The following is a 13,676-nucleotide window of genomic DNA, read 5'->3' on the forward strand; positions in this document are numbered from 1 at the left end:
AAATAAAGAGGTAGATATTTCATAAAATTTACAAGCTATATTTTCGGATTTTCCCCTTCTTTGTGACAAATACATGCCCTCTCATGCATATTCCTCTTCTTCTCTAAATTACTACGAAATTTCTACTTTTCTATTTCAATAAAAACCAATAAATGTTTACATAATAAATTACAACACAAATTTCACACAAACAGGAAAGTAAATGTAATAAATCAATGGAAATTTTCAATTTTCCAATTATTCATAACCATATCCTCATTGTCAACTATCTATCCACTGTAATCACGTACCATCATTAACCCTTAAATACTCTTTAATGACATTTACAATTACACACTAAAAAGATCAAAATAGTCAATGTCAAATCATCAATAAATTTCACATCCACAATCAATTCGCTATTGCCACGTGTAAAAATGATTTTCCCTCCTTTCATATACTTTTTCTCATTTTAGCCTGCAAATTCTCATTTGAATGTCATATTCAGTCTCACCTTTCTCACTTTCACTTTCATTTTCACTTCCTCTCACTTTTATTGCTTCCTTCACTTTACCTCAACAACATCAACACACAAAAGTTGATCTTCATCCAAAATAGGTAAACAATTGAACTTTGCTATCACTTTCACTCTCGTCTTCATTTCTGTTTTTTGTTTTGTTTCTTGTCATAATCACCGTATTTTCTTCTTCAATGAATTATCAATCTTGTTGTTTCAACAATTCCATGGTTTTCCTCGCAATGCACAACGTAACCTGTGATTTTTCGAAACGAACCATTGAGTTACTTCCTCGCACATGCATTCCCGATTGTTTTTTTTTGTTTTGTTCAATGTTGTTTCAAATCATTCACTTGTTATGACTTTGATAACTTTTCATAATTGTTCTGTTTCAAATGGTTGATGTTTGTTTGGAGTCATAACACATTATTAGTTGAGTGGTTGGATTTTGCTTTGTGGTTTATTCTGTTTCGCCAATGTGTTATCTGTATTCAATGTTGATAAATTTCATTTTTATGGTATTTCAAACCAATCAACTTATATGTCTTCTATGACTTATTTACATAATACAAACACTTGCTATTTACTTGTATTGTCTTTGTTCAATCATATATTATGTGTTGTCTACCGTGTATAATTTTTTGTGTTGGATTTCAGTTGCCTTTTATTTTGGTGTTTGTTGACTGCTTTGCGTTGTGTTGGATTTTGTTGTTAACATTTCATATGGTTTTTGTTGTTACCATTTCATTTGCCTTTTGTGTTTGATTTTGTTGACTGTTTTGCTTTATAAATATCATATAATAGTCTGTTTTCAACCACTCATACATATTTTTGGTATGACTTGACTATTGAATTTTCCTTCTTTATGTTAGATTTTGTTGAGTTGATACATATTTCACTTACATTTTATGTTGAATTCCGTTGACCACATGACTATTGAATTTCCCTCCCATGTGTTAGATGTCAAGGCCTCTAATATTTATGAATGATACGGAACCATGTTTGGAAGATGGCGGTCGGAATTATCGATTTGTGGACTATAAAAGAGATGAATGGCCAACTGTATGTACAGATAATCATTCAAGATGCCAAGGTTATAAATCCTTCAAAACTAATTGTCTTTTCACTCTTCATTAATTTTTTTATGTTTCAATTCCTATTGACATGAACTTCGTATAAGGTAATCAAATACAAGTCGTTGTGCATCCAAGAGATTACAAACATTGAATGGAAATATTAACTGAACACAAAATGTATACAATGTATAACGGTGAACCATTAAAAAATGATTTACCATTCAAGTCTTGTGATAATCACCTCGAGATTTTGTTCACCACTGCAAGCACTGTTTGTAAGAATGATGTTCCGAACATACTTGCTCACCAATTCAATTCCAAACCTATCTCTGAATTTCTAAATGGAACATTCAATCCTGACTACTTATATGCTATATGTAATATAATTTCATTACACTATTTTGACTTTCTACTTTATTACTTTCCATTACTAATGTTGGTCCCATTTGTACCTACTAGATGTAATTGGAATCCTGCATGAGGTTATCAAAAAATAGACTGCTGGAAAATACAAAAAAGTTTGTGCTAACGTTGCCCTTACTGATTACAATGGAAACATTATTGACATAACACTCTGGGACGATTATGCTTCAAAAATTTATGACTATCTCAACTCACAGTTTTATCAAGGCTACATTTTGATCATGATTCACTAAGTAGCTGTAAATTTCAACAACAAATATGAGGTTACAACATGATGTTTGCTTCCACATATCCTAGATCTAAGTTGGATAACAAGTACAACAAGGGTTGTGAACCATCAATAATTCTCATTCAAGGTCAATCTTGACATTGAATAGGTAGTTTGTTGCCACTGAAAGGTTAAAAACCTAAGTTTGCACAACTATACATCTATGACACAGAAAATGAAGTGCATAATAGAATGAATGGCCTCAGGTAACTAACTTTATGTTCAAGTAATTTCCTTCACATTTCAACAAGCTATGTTTCATTCATTAATGTCAACTTCTTTTTATGGTTAGGGACACAACAAATATTGATCCATCTATTGTTTAAAAGTTGGCTACAATGTTGTATGAACATAACCCTCATGCAAGAAGCTTTCAAATGACAAAGGAATGAATAAACGATGGTAATGTCCATAATATAAAATTGAGACTTGTATCTAATAGAAAGACTGGTGGTAAAGTATACAATTAACCTATTGTTTCTGAGGTAGTGGCATTAATTTTTGGTGATTTTGACATAATAGTGGAAAGGGATGTCATTATGCAAACAAGAGGTGGAAAACTTACAAGAATATATGAGTTTCATGCAATTTATCTAGCATACCAATATCCTTTGATTTTTCCCTATGATGAAGATGGTTATAGACCAAATGTAGCTCACATGGATTTGGAAATATTTGATGACAACAAGTATAACAAGCTTACAATTAGAGAGTGGTTGGCTTTTAGGATTCAAATCTGATCAAAAGAAGCGAAAACTTTATTATCATCTAGGAGATTATTTCAATAATTCTTAGTTGATGGTTATACAATGTTGGAGACTGAAAGACTAACATGGCTACGGAAGAACCAAGCAACGCTTAGAGTTTCTAAATACAAAAATTGAAACGAATAGGGTGATAAAAGCCAGACACTAGGTTATCCCACAGGTAAAATAGTTGTTTTGCCATCGTCATATGTTGTAAGTCGAAGGTTCATGGATCAACTTTATTATGATGGAATGGCTATTTGTAGTAAGGTTGGTTTTCACGATTTATTCATCACTTTTACATGCAACCCAAATTGGCCAGAGATACGAAGAGTCCTTAAACCCCTTCATTTGAATCCTCAAGATAGACCAAATGTCATTTTAAGAATATTCAAAATGAAATTTGGTCAACTGTTATCAGATTTAACCAAGAAGGGTATTTTAGGGAAAGTCTTTGCATGTAAGTTCTCCATTTACCTATTTTGTTATTATTCCATCTTACATATATTTTATGTTTGAATGTCTCATATTTCTCATTTGTAAATATGTACACCATCTAGTTTTAGAAGAGAGGATTTCCCCATGTACACATCCTCATTTTCTTGCACCCTTCAAACCAATACCTAACTCCTTCAGATATAGATAAAATCATCAGTTCGGAAATTCCCTATCCTTCGCAGGATCAAAAGTTGTATACTTTGGTTAAGATTTATATGGCACGTGGTCCTTATGGTTTGGCTAGCAAAAGTTAATTGTGCGTTAAGGAAGACAAAGTTTCTAAGTATTATCCTAAAAAGTGCTAGAGTTCTACAATAGTTGATCAAGAGGGATACCTAATGACAGTCTGTCGTTGCATGAATTTAGTCGAAGAATCGGGTCGAAACAAGCAAAAGATGAGCCAAAATGAAGACAAAGGACCAAAGAATGAGGGGGAATAGCTAAGTGTGAATATTTACGAACTTAGTGAAAAAGGAGCAAAAAAGAGTGCAACTTCGGAAAATGGCGGATGCACTATCGTGTGCCAGGGCCATAAAAGTTGCATCGCACGATGCAAGTCATCATGCGCTCGATGATCCTTTTTTCTGGGCTTTTTATGATGCGTCTGATCCATTCTGAGCTCTTTTTAAAGGGAATTTTGCACTTTGATAAGGGTTACAAAAATTGGAACAAAGCATGATTTTGAGATCATCAATGGTGATTTTTAGTGCATTTGAAGCCATTGAAGGTCATTACTTCAAGGTAATTAATATGTTATTTTCATCTACCAATTATGGTATTGCTATATGAATTATGAGTAGCTAAGCTCCTCTAGGTTAGGTTAGGTTATGATGAATCTATTTCAATATTGTTAGATTCTATGTTGATTTGACTTTGTATGAACCTTTTGATTTATAATGCCATTCAATTTCTTATTATTGTTAATGATTTTTATGTTAGATACTCTTTTAAATTGATTTTGGGAACATAGAGAATACTGATCATTAGTCTATGTGTTGGACCTAGGGCAATTGTTGTACTTACGCTAGTTGAATATGAATAAGAGACCCCGAGTAGTGGTATAGGGAATTAACATTTTGTACATTGCATAACTCTGCTTACACTAGCGAACTAGGGATAGAAAGCTTCGAGTAGTGGTTAGTGATTTATTTCGTGAGGGATCAACTATAGCGGTTTTGTTAATTCGATGTGAGGTTATAGTGATAAGACCATTCATCCAAGGCATCAAACATCAACAATAGTGAAATAGGGAATTCTAAAGCACAAATCGGCCGCTTTCGTAATTTTGTGTAATCTCTTATTTACTTTTTGCACTGAAACTCGACCCCCCCCCCCCCGGTTTTACTAGTTTTTATACATTGCACATAATTTATCTTGTTAGAAGCAGTCTTTGTGGATTCGATCTTTTTATTACTTCGAAATTATTGGTACACTTGTCGAGAAGTCATCAAGTTTTTGACATCACTGCCAGGTACGTTTGATATCTCAACAAGGTGACGTTTATGCAACGTTTTATTTTTAGTGTTTTTTACTTTTGTTTTATTTTCTTGTTATCGTAGTGCTACTGAGGTATTTTTTATTTATGTATATGTAGTTCAAGAGAAAATACGTTCGGCGAGAACGCGATTAGAGACTTGTGGGTGCATCTTGCACACTTCTATAAAACAACTTTAATGTGCAAACCGACCGATGTCACTGAAGACCAGGTTATATTAAAGTTTTTTGGATTCTCACTGATTGGAAGGGCAAAATATTGGTTAATATGCCTTTCTAATGGAACAATTAGGACTTGGAGTATAAATTCCTAGAAATATTCTTCACTACTACTCAGTCTACCGAGCACCGAGGAGAAATTGTGAATTTTGAGTAGTAGGAAACCGAGTCACTTTGTGACTCTTGGGAAAGATCCAAACTTTTGTTACTCAGATGCTCAAATTACAATATGAATAATATGGAGCAGATGCGAATTTTCATTAAAGGTCTCAAGAGTCAAACTCGCATGTTATTGAATGCTTTTATGGGAGGTACCATCCGCCAAATGATTGAACCATGAGTGAAAGACCTTATTGAGAAGATGTGTATGGATGAGTACCGTTCAAAAAGCGAAAGGTCAATCAAGATTGAAACTTTGGGAGCGCCTAAAGGTATGTTAGTTATTGATACTCATACTTCTCTTTTAGCTCAGATTGAATTGATAAATAAAGCTAGATAAAAGCAACTTAGGTAAAGTTAACATGATCCAGGTACAAGCACGTAAGTGTGACTTTTGTGGAGGAGAACATGCGAATGAAAGGTGCTTGTTGGAAGAGTCAAGTGAAGAAGTCCAATTTGCTAATTTTCAGAAGAATAACCTGTATTCCAACACATACAATCTGGGTTGGAAAGATCACCCAAAATTTCGTTGGAGCAATAATCATAATGCAGGTGCTAACCAAGGTATGCAACAAAGCTAACAAGTTTCGTTTCAAAGGAAACTGTCACAGTTGGAAGAGACCTTGCAGAATTTCATAAAAGTCACTCGAAGTAGTTTTGATCAGGTAAATAAGAACCATGGAATTATGAGGTGAAACCATGATGCGTCAATCAAGAATTTGGAAACACAAATTGGTCAGTTATCCAAATAAATAGTTGTTTTGCCAAGCTCAAGTGGAGGATTTATAGGTAACACTGCGGACAATCCTAAGAATGAAACATGCAAGGTTATGGAAACGGATTTTGGTGTAATTACTGAAAAGGGTGAAGATGAAATAGCTAAAGAGGATATGATCGAAAAAGAGAATAGTAACAATCAAGGTGACCAAGAGGAAAAAGGAGTCACCATTGATCAACTCATTGATAATAACTCTCCTTGGAGAAGAACAAAGAAGCAGATCCTGACTGAATCAAATCCTCCTTTACCGGATTACATAAAACCACCGTACTCGATAATTAAAAAGAAACTGGTTCAAGATGATGAGGCAGGGATATTTGCAAAGTTCAGGGAAATGCTAGCTACTCTTCATGTAATTATTTCGTTCCATGAAATTTTAAAACTAATGCTTAAGTTTGCTAAATTTATGAAGGCATTACTAAAGGGGACAAAAGAGAAAGTGGTCAAGGAACATGTAAACATGACTGAAAAGGATGATATGGTAATACATCAATCCTTGCCACCGAAGTTAAAAGACCCAGGTAGTTTGCTATTTCTTGTAATATCGGTGGAGTGAATATTCTGCATGCTCTATGAGATGTTGGATCTAGCATAAATGCCATGCCACTGGAAACGGTTAAATAATTGAAAGTGGGTGAGATCAGACTGAGTAACATGACTCTCACTCTAGATGACTCATATGTTACTCTATCGGTTGGTATTTTATGTGACGTGTTAGTAGATGTCGATGGATTATTGTTTTTGCATTGTCAGGGACAAAGACTACTAGTGCTGACAGGTTGATTCGAGGTACATGTTTTATCAATAGTATCCCTCTGATTGATATTATTGACACTAGTGAAACATATTCTTTTATTTTGCTTTATTATGCTAAGAGATTGGATTTAAAGTTATCTTCTATGGTTGGATGTATGGTTATTGATACCCCGACAATGGTTCAATAACTACTTCATTGGTGTGTTTGAAGTGTCTTGTGACTATTTATGGTAAGATTTTTGCGATGGACTTGATTTGTCTACAGTTGAGTCAACTTGAAGTTATCCTTGGGACGAACTGGTTGGATTTCACTCGTGTTCATATTAATTGTTGTGCCAAGACTGTGACGTTTCTAGAGACGGGATGAGATGGAGAGTTGGTGTTTATATCTGCTAAGCAAGTAGAAGAATATTAAAAGAGGAGGCGCAGGTGTTCACTATGTTTGCTGCTTTGGGAATTAACAGTAAAGCTACGATGGGAGAGCTACCAATTGTGTGTGATTTTCCCGAAGTGTTTTGAGATTATATCAGTGATTTATCGCCAGAGTGTAAGGTGGAGTTTGCTATAGACTTAGTACCTGGTACTAGTTTTGTATCGATGGATCCTTATAGAATGTATGCTTCGCAAATGAGTAAGATAAAGAAATAGATTGAAGAGTTGCTTGAGAATATGTTTTTCTGACCGAGTGTTTCACTATGGAGGCGTCGATGTTGTTAGTTAAGAAGAAAGATGGTAGCATGAGGTTGTGTGTTGATTATTGGTAGCTGAATAAAGTGACTATCAAAAATAAGTATTCAATTCTAAGAATTGACGATCTGATAGATCAGTTACTTGATGCTTGTGTTTTCAGTAAGATTAATTTGAGGTCAGGATATCATTAGATTCGAGTGAAACTAGAAGATATTCCGAAGACTGCATTCAGAATAAGGTATGGTCATTATGAGTATTATGTGATGTTGTTTGGTGTATCTAACACGCCTGGAGTGTTAATGGAGTACATGAATCAAATATTACATATGCATCTAGATCAATATATAGTTGTATTCATTGATAATATTCTGATATATTCAAAGTCAAATGAAGATCATGCAGAGCATTTGAGAATTGTGTTGCAGACCTTGAAAGAAAAAAAGTTGTATGCAAAGTTGTCTAAATGTGAGTTCTGGTTGAAAAAAGTGATTTTTTTATGATATATGATTTCTAGCGGGGGTATTGTTGTTGATCCGTTGAAGATTGAAGTTGTGTTACAGTGGGAAACTCCGAAGTATGTTACCTAGATCATAAGTTTTCTAAGTTTGGTTGGCTACTACGAGAAGTTTATTAAAGATTTTTTGAATTTGGCGATGCCTTTGAATCAGTTGAATCGAAAAGGTCAAGCATATGTGTGAGATGCTTTGTGCTAAGAGAGTTTTATAGAACTAAAGAAGAAGTTAGCGTCTGCTCCACTATTGATTTTTCCGAATTTGAGTGAGCCTTTTATTGTGTATTGTGATGTTTAGATGATAGGTATGAGTTATGTGCTGATGCATAATGGACAAGTTGTGGCTTATGCTTCTAGACAATTGAAGTTTCATGAGAGGAATTATCATACGCATGATCTGGAATTAGTTGTCATTGTGTTTGTGCTTAAGATTTGGAGGCATTACTTGTTTGGCTCCATATTTGAAGTGTTCAGTGATCACAAGAGTTTATGGTACTTATTCGATCAAAAAGAGTTGAATATGAGACAAAGGTGATGGTTTGAATTTCTGAAAGACTATGATTTTGGTTTGAATTACCATCTTGGTAAAGCTAATGTCGTAGTTGATGCTCTGAGTAGGAAATCGTTGCATATGTCGATGCTTATGGTTCGGGAGTTGGTTAAACAATTTTGAGATCTATGTTTAGTATATGAAAAGACTCGTAACAATGTGAGGTTAGGTATGTTAAAGCCGATCAGTGGTATTCTTGAAGAGATCAGAGAAGGTTAGAAGATCGACTTAGAATTAGTTGACCAGTTAGTGTCGATTAATCAACGTCAAGATGGTGATTTTAGAATCGATGAGAATGTGTGATAAGATTTAGAGGCAAAGTTCATGTACCAGATGTGCCCAAACTTAAAAAGAGCATTATTGAGGAAGATCACAAGAGTGGCTTGAGTATTTATCCTGGTGCTACTAAAATGTATTAAGAATTGAAGGAGTAGTTTTGGTGGCCAAGAATTAAGAAGGAGATTTTAGAGTTTGTGTATGTTTTCTTGACTTGCCATAAGGGGGATCATGTGTTTCTGAGAGTTAATCCGGTAACTAGTGTTGGTCGAGTTTTGAAGTCTCGAAAGCTCACTCCATGTTTCATTGGTTCATACCAGATTTTGCAGAGGATAGGAGAAGTGGCCTATCAGATTGCTTTACCATAGTCGCTTGTTAATATTCATGATGTGTTTCATGTGTATCCGTTAAGGAGATACATCTCGGATTCGTCTCATGTGATCCAAGTGAATGATGTGCATGTGAGAGGTAACCTGGTTGTGGAGGCATCACACATACGAATAGAGGATCGGGAAGTGAAGCGGATGCATGATAAAGAGATTACCTTGGTGAAGGTAGCTTGGGGAGAAGTAGCGGGTGGGAATGTGACTTAGAAGCTTGAGATCCAGATGAGAGAGTCGTATTCGAATTTGTTTACTTAAGGTAATTTTCGAGGGAGAAAATTCTTTAAGTGGGGGAGAGTTGTAACACCCCATTTTTTGAGTTATTATTTTAATAGATTTATTTGTATTTTAATTTAATTATTATGTGAGATAATTAAATTAATTTAGGGGGTGTGTGGCCTTGAGGTGGGGGTGTAAAGAGTAAGTAGAGGTTAATGTTGTTTATTTAGAATAATTGGAATTTATTTTAATAATTCAAATAATACTATTTAATTAGATTTATTTAATAAAAATAAGAATTTAGAGAGTTTGGGTTCAATTTGTAAATTAAGAGAAATAGAGGGGAGGATGGAGTAAAAGTAATTCTTAGTAAGGGAGAGAATTATTATAATTATGACTAGATTACCCTAATTTTATAAGGTTAAGAGATAACCTAGGTTAGAGAAATTTTCTATCAGTACGTGATAAGAGGATTAGAGACACAAGGGAGGTAAAAGATTAGAGATTTGGAGAGAAGGGAAAAATAATCAAATACCAGAATTTTGCTATTGATGCTAGGAAAACCAGGTAAGGGGGATAATTGATTCAATGATGGGTATATGCTTAGGGTTAGAATGGAGGAGTCCTTAACCTCCATTATGATTCTTTGAGTCTTGATAAAATTTTGATCTTGTAATGATTGTATTGATGTTATATTGCTAATAATATTGAATTCGTGCACTGTGATATGTATGAAATTCTATTTTTTAGTTGTGGATGAAAGTTCACCATTGTTGTATGTTTGAAGGTTTGGGAATAACATGAATTTATGAAAACCATGAACTATATGTATTAATTTGATGAAATTGGGTGTTATTGGTGATTATATAACATGTATATGTTGTTTTGGGTCAAATTCGTATGGATGGAATGAGAAAAAATTAGAGTTCTGTAGGGAACTCCATTAGCAGAGGAAATTCTGCAATTCTCAGGGTCATGGGTTCGTAGTGAGCACATATGCTTGTGCTAATGATATTAAATGTCAGATTTCGATTTTTCAACTTTTGTGATATTTAAGGCACTGTTATGTTCTGCTTCTTGCTGTTTTAAATTATGGTTGATATGATTTAGCGATTAAATATGATTTAATCGAGTTTTTGAATTAATTAATGAACGACGGAGATGTGTATACATGGCGATGTTATGATATTTTTGGTGAATTGTGATGATAATATATTGTTATATGAGCATGAATTATGTTGTTAAATTATGATTTTGCTATTGTGGATGATAGTTAGGAAGGGGAACTATTATCGTTGGTTCAATGCATGTTTTATTTATTGTCGGGAGGGGACTTTAAACATTATGTCATTGTTGCATTGACTTGTTGTGACATGCATTCCTTATGTTGTTATTGTTGATGAAAGAGGCAATTTATAATCCAAGCAGGCTGGATTAGCGACTTGTCCCGAATCCGAGCAAGGAGGATTCGGGGTTTGAGCAGGATGAACCTGGTTCCTGAGTGAATCAATTGATGATGATATGGTACCATCTACATATGAGTCTAGTTGAAGTTGAGAGTCTTATTTCATAATTAAATGATGAAGATGTGATTGTTATGTATATTGATGGATTGGGTGTGAGAATGATGTTGTTGGATGTGTAGATGTTTGAATTCTACCTTGCAGTTTATACCGCTAATTTATTGATATGATTTTTCACCCCTTTTTCTTTGATGTTGTCTATCATGGACATCTTGCAGATAATCAGGATTAGAAGTTACTGTTGTGAGTGGAAGATAGCTTTTAAAGTTATTTCTATTTAGTTTCATTGTTTAGTGGCTATGCTCTCATCGTGTAACATCGGGGTTGTGACACTTGTTTTAATTATTGATTCGAATTAATGTGTTTGAGGAGTTTTTATGACATTATTTTGAAGTTGAGAAGAAATATGATTTTTGTCGAGTTTTTTAATTTGATTTTCTGCTGCTATTTGAATAAAGTGGAGATATTTTGAAGTTGGTAACACTTTAATCAACGTATAATGCTTGTTATATAAGTTTCAGGGTTAGCGTGTTACATTCTACATGAATGGGAAAAAAGGAAGAGAGAATGGTTAAGAAATCCCCAATATCCCCCATGCTTAGACACTAATATATTAAACAATTCCCTTACCTCGATTATGACGAAAAGATTGAAACTTTATCGACTTTGGCTATAGAGGCCCTCCTCTTCACTTTCTATGCTAGGGTTTTCTCTTTCTCTTAGCCTATTTTCCACCAAATTCTATGTGATATCACTTCTCCCTTCTATTTAAATAAAAAATGATTATTTTTTATTTTATTTTAATAATTCTACTAATGCCCCCAATTCTCACTAATTCTACTCACCTCCTCATATTTAATTAATTATAGTTTATTGCCCCAAAACCATAATTTCTAATAATTTTAAATATTAACCATTATAATTAAATCCTCTCAATTATTCTTAAACTAAATAATAATAATAATAATTAATTAGATAAAAGACACTTGAAAAGCTCAAATAAAATTAAATTAAATTTAGAATAAAAACTGGGGCGTTACAAATACCACAAATGAAGTTGATATCATCTTGGAACCCTGTTTCTCAGACAAAAAAGTTTGCATGCGGCGGCCTCCTGGCGTGCCTAATGATTATTTTTATTTCTATTATGGGGTTAATGGTGACTTTAGCATTGGTACATTGTTTACTCTTATCCAATATGAACTCCTTAAAGTTCTTGACGTTGTCCCCTCACAGTTTCATCCTAATAGTTGGGCTTTCACTAGGGTGTTTGAGGTCGCTTGTTAGGTCTCTATAAGTATTATGGATGGGCGAGCGATTTTCCCTTTACACTTAAAACTATAAGGTTTGAAAAGACAATTTTATAAGGGTTATGGGTAGTGCACTTTGCTGGAAAGTTATATATGAGGAGGGTGGGACACATCGTTTTCCCCTTTACTGGACTAGTGACCTCGTCCCTATTATGGGCTATGACCCACATAAGTTGAACGCAAGTTATAGAGAAACAATTATCTCTTAGATCAATTATGTGTTACGAAGTGAGTGATTTGTTCAAGTACGCAAGTGTTCTAGAAAAGTTAGGTGACTTTCTTGGTATATTTACTTTCATGTTGTTATCTTATTTTTCCTTTAACATGCTTCTAACTTACTCTTATTGTTTGTGTAACGAGGATAACTCATGTTATGATGGCTTAGAAGAAGGCTCTTATGGATCAAGCTAAAGACCTTCATGGAGAAACTAAACATGTGCATCAGAGTGACCCAACCATTCTTCAAACATGGATCACCAAGAAGAGTAAAAATGTGTGGGAGGGTACCATGATTAAGGTCGACACTGTTTTGACTGTCCACTCCCTTGGAGGCTCCAAGTTTTCTCCAACAAAGAAAAATAAAACGAATATAGTAAAGTCTATTGTTGATGAGGTGACTTGAGCATCGATTGACCAAGAAGCGAGTGGCTTGTTGGGGGTTATGACGGTAAATATGTAACTATTATACACGGGGAGGTGATTTTTTTAAATTATGGGATCTAAGCTTTAATGGTTTGGGCTTTATATATGATCATCCCTATGCTACTGAAGATGTCGAGAAAGCCAAGGCCATAGGTGCCTAGAAACTACCTTAACCCTTGGGTACTTATTTTATGAGGAGTGTTGTACTAGGGAGGGATCTATTTGAGGTTTCCTACTTATCCGACCAGAGAGACATTGACTTAAGCTTGAGCTTTCCAAAATGATGGAAGGTCAAGATCTTCCAATCAATTAGACACTCTCCTAATCGATTGGCCAAGCCATAAAAACATTTTTTAGGTGATTTTATCAAAATAAAGAGAGGCCTTTAAAACATTTTAGGTTTGTGTGTGTGTGTGTCCACGTGTATGTATGTGTGTATGTGCATGTGTGTGCATGTGTATGTATGTGTGAGAGTTACCTTAGCATCTTATAAATTACTCTCCTACTTTCAGAAGACTCTGGTCACTCAGGCAGATAAGACTAGACGAGCTTTCACACTTCCTCTCTTTCATAACTCTAGAGCTTTCAAGTTCCTTTTCCAAACACACCGATCATATAAGAACTTAATTGGAACCTTGAATATTCTAATTTATGATGCT

This window comes from Lathyrus oleraceus, chromosome 7 (assembly GCF_024323335.1).
Source record: "Lathyrus oleraceus cultivar Zhongwan6 chromosome 7, CAAS_Psat_ZW6_1.0, whole genome shotgun sequence".
NCBI classification, from domain to species: domain Eukaryota; kingdom Viridiplantae; phylum Streptophyta; class Magnoliopsida; order Fabales; family Fabaceae; genus Lathyrus; species Lathyrus oleraceus.